Below are 3,058 nucleotides of genomic sequence, written 5' to 3'. Positions count from 1 at the left end.
CTCAGTCACTCACACACTCACCCAGTCATTCACACACTCACCCAGTCATTCACACACTCACTCAGTCATTCACACACTCACCCAGTCACTCACACACTCACCCAGTCACTCACACACTCACCCAGTCATTCACACACTCACCCAGTCATTCACACACACTCACCCAGTCATTCACACACTTACCCAGTCATTCACACACTTACCCAGTCACTCACACACACTCACCCAGTCATTCACACACTCACCCAGTTATTCACACACTCACCCAGTCACTCACACACTCACCCAGTCACTCACACACTCACTCACCCAGTCACTCACCCAGTCATTCACACACTCACCCAGTCACTCACACACACTCACCCAGTTATTCACACACTCACCCAGTCATTCACACAGTCACTCAGACTCACCCAGTCACTCACACACTCACCCAATCATTCACACACTCACCCAGTCATTCACACACTCACCCAGTCACTCCCATAATCACTCACCCAGTCACTCACACACACTCTCCCAGTCATTCACAAACTCACCCAGTCACTCACACACACTCACCCAGTCACTCACACACACTCACCCAGTCACTCCCATAATCACTCACCCAGTCACTCACACACACTCTCCCAGTCATTCACACACTCACCCAATCACTCACACACTCACCCAGTCACTCACACACACTCACCCAGTCATTCACACACTCACCCAGTCACTCACACACATTCACCCAGTCATTCACACACTCACCCAGTCATTCACACACTCACCCAGTCATTCACACACACTCACCCAGTCACTCACACACACTCACCCAGTCACTCACACACATTCACCCAGTCATTCACACACTCACCCAGTCACTCACACACACTCACCCTGTCATTCACACACACTCACCCAGTCACTCACACACTCGCCCAGTCACTCACACACACTCACCCAGTCACTCACACACACTCACCCAGTCACTCACACACACTCACCCAGTCACTCCCATAATCACTCACCCAGTCACTCACACACACTCTCCCAGTCATTCACACACTCACCCAGTCACTCACACACTCACCCAGTCACTCACACACACTCACCCAGTCATTCACATACTCACCCAGTCACTCACACACATTCACCCAGTCATTCACACACTCACCCAGTCATTCACACACTCACCCAGTCACTCACACACATTCACCCAGTCATTCACACACTCACCCAGTCATTCACACACTTACCCAGTCATTCACACACACTCACCCAATCATTCACACACTTACCCAGTCATTCACACACTTACACAGTCACTCACACACTCACCCAGTCACTCACACACACTCACCCAGTCATTCACACACTCACCCAGTCACTCACACACTCACCCAGTCACTCACACACACTCGCCCAGTCATTCACACACTCACCCAGTCACTCACACACACTCACTCAGTCATTCACACACACTCACCCAGTCATTCACACACTCACCCAGTCACTCACACACACTCACCCAGTCATTCACACACTCACCCAGTCACTCACACACACTCACCCAGTCATTCACACACTCACCCAGTCTTTCACACACACTCACCCAGTCACTCTCACACTCACCCAGTCACTCTCACACTCACCCAGTCACTCACACACACTCACCCAGTCACTCACACACACTCACCCAGCTCTTGTGTGGCTGTGAAACGTAGCCTGACTCAAACCTCCCCAGAAATGTAACTATGTAACATCACAGACCCCAACTAATCCGGGAATAAGTTCTCTTCTCCAAACTACAGAGACCACATTTCCTCAGGCATCGGCCGGGACGTCACTGAAGGAATAAAAATGTAGATCCACAGAACAATATGGATACATCCAGAAATATAAAACTCCCTGTGAGAGGTGGGAAAAACACAGGGAAATGGCTTGAGATGGCTTTGTATTTGTTTCTGACAAGGCACCGAATGTACACTACATCTGCTCTGTGCCAAACAGCGCCCTACTCAATAAACACTGAAACCCATGGATTATTAAAATAATATTAATACACCACTACACTGTGGATTAAATACACACTCAAAATACATTTAAAAAAGTACTGTAGCAGTACAAGGTACAGCAGTGGTGTTAGAGTCCAGTTGTGTTCCCTAAAGGTTCATTACATTCTCTTCTCCAGAAGGAGAGGGGGATCTCTGTGATCTTTCAGTGTAGAACAAAGTAAAAGTCCTGGAGATGAAATGAGGCGCATGTAATCAGCACAATATTAAAATCGACAATTACAGTTGTGTTCCTTAACTGAAGGCACTGAATACGGACCCTTGTGGGTACCACTACAGTGAGAGTTTTGGGGTATTTTAGATACAGCCCTAGTGTTCTGGCAGTACAACTGTAGACTGTAGCATAAACGTTCACAACGGCAGACAGCACTTCTGCAGCCTACGGCGTAAACTGGCCTTTTAGCGTCATTGTGCAGCAAGACATCCCTGTAGAAAATCAAGAAATAAAACTGTGGACATTCTGGAACATTTGCACATGAGTCTGACGTAGGAAGGAGTGGACACAGGGTTTAAAAACTCCAGCAGCAACTGCTGTGTCTGATCCACACACTAACACACCACCACCACGTCAGTGTCACTGCAGCGCTGAGAATGATCCACCACCCGAACCGTAGTCTATCTGCTCTGTGGGGGTTCTGACCATGGAAAGGGGGCGGAGCAACAAAGGACTACAGAACTACATCTGTATTTTGTAGTAACAATGGAGACCTCAGCAGTTGCTTTCACCATTAACATCATATTTATTGTTATTTAGTTACTCAATAAAACATATACATATATATACAATATGCAGGAAAACAGACAACTGCACTTTACATATTATTTTTAAAAAAGAAAATAAACCAAACAACAAAACCTAAGAAATAAAAAAAAAAGACCTCTGCGAAGCCGCTGCCCTCCGTCTACGGTGTCTCCGAGATTCAAAGTCAACTGAAGCTGTTTTTTTGTTTTTTGTTTTAAAGATTACAAGATTGCCTAACACACAGCGAAAACATTTCTCC

General features: G+C 46.9%; 1 protein-coding gene across 1 annotated transcript in view; it reads right to left on the bottom strand.

Moving 5' to 3' along the window:
* Positions 1-2,863: 2,863 nt before the first annotated feature.
* The window catches only part of LOC136678918 (transcriptional activator MN1-like), a 24,821-nt gene continuing 24,626 nt past the window's right edge, over positions 2,864-3,058 (bottom strand). The window contains exon 2 of the mRNA XM_066657107.1: positions 2,864-3,058. This exon is cut by the window's right edge and continues 1,154 nt beyond it. The gene's annotated coding sequence lies outside the window, so the exon portion shown is untranslated.

Source organism: Hoplias malabaricus, chromosome Y (genome assembly GCF_029633855.1).
Source record: "Hoplias malabaricus isolate fHopMal1 chromosome Y, fHopMal1.hap1, whole genome shotgun sequence".
NCBI classification, from domain to species: Eukaryota; Metazoa; Chordata; class Actinopteri; order Characiformes; family Erythrinidae; genus Hoplias; species Hoplias malabaricus.
Note: the sequence above shows the minus strand (reverse complement) of the source record. Positions and strands in the feature narration are given on the sequence as shown.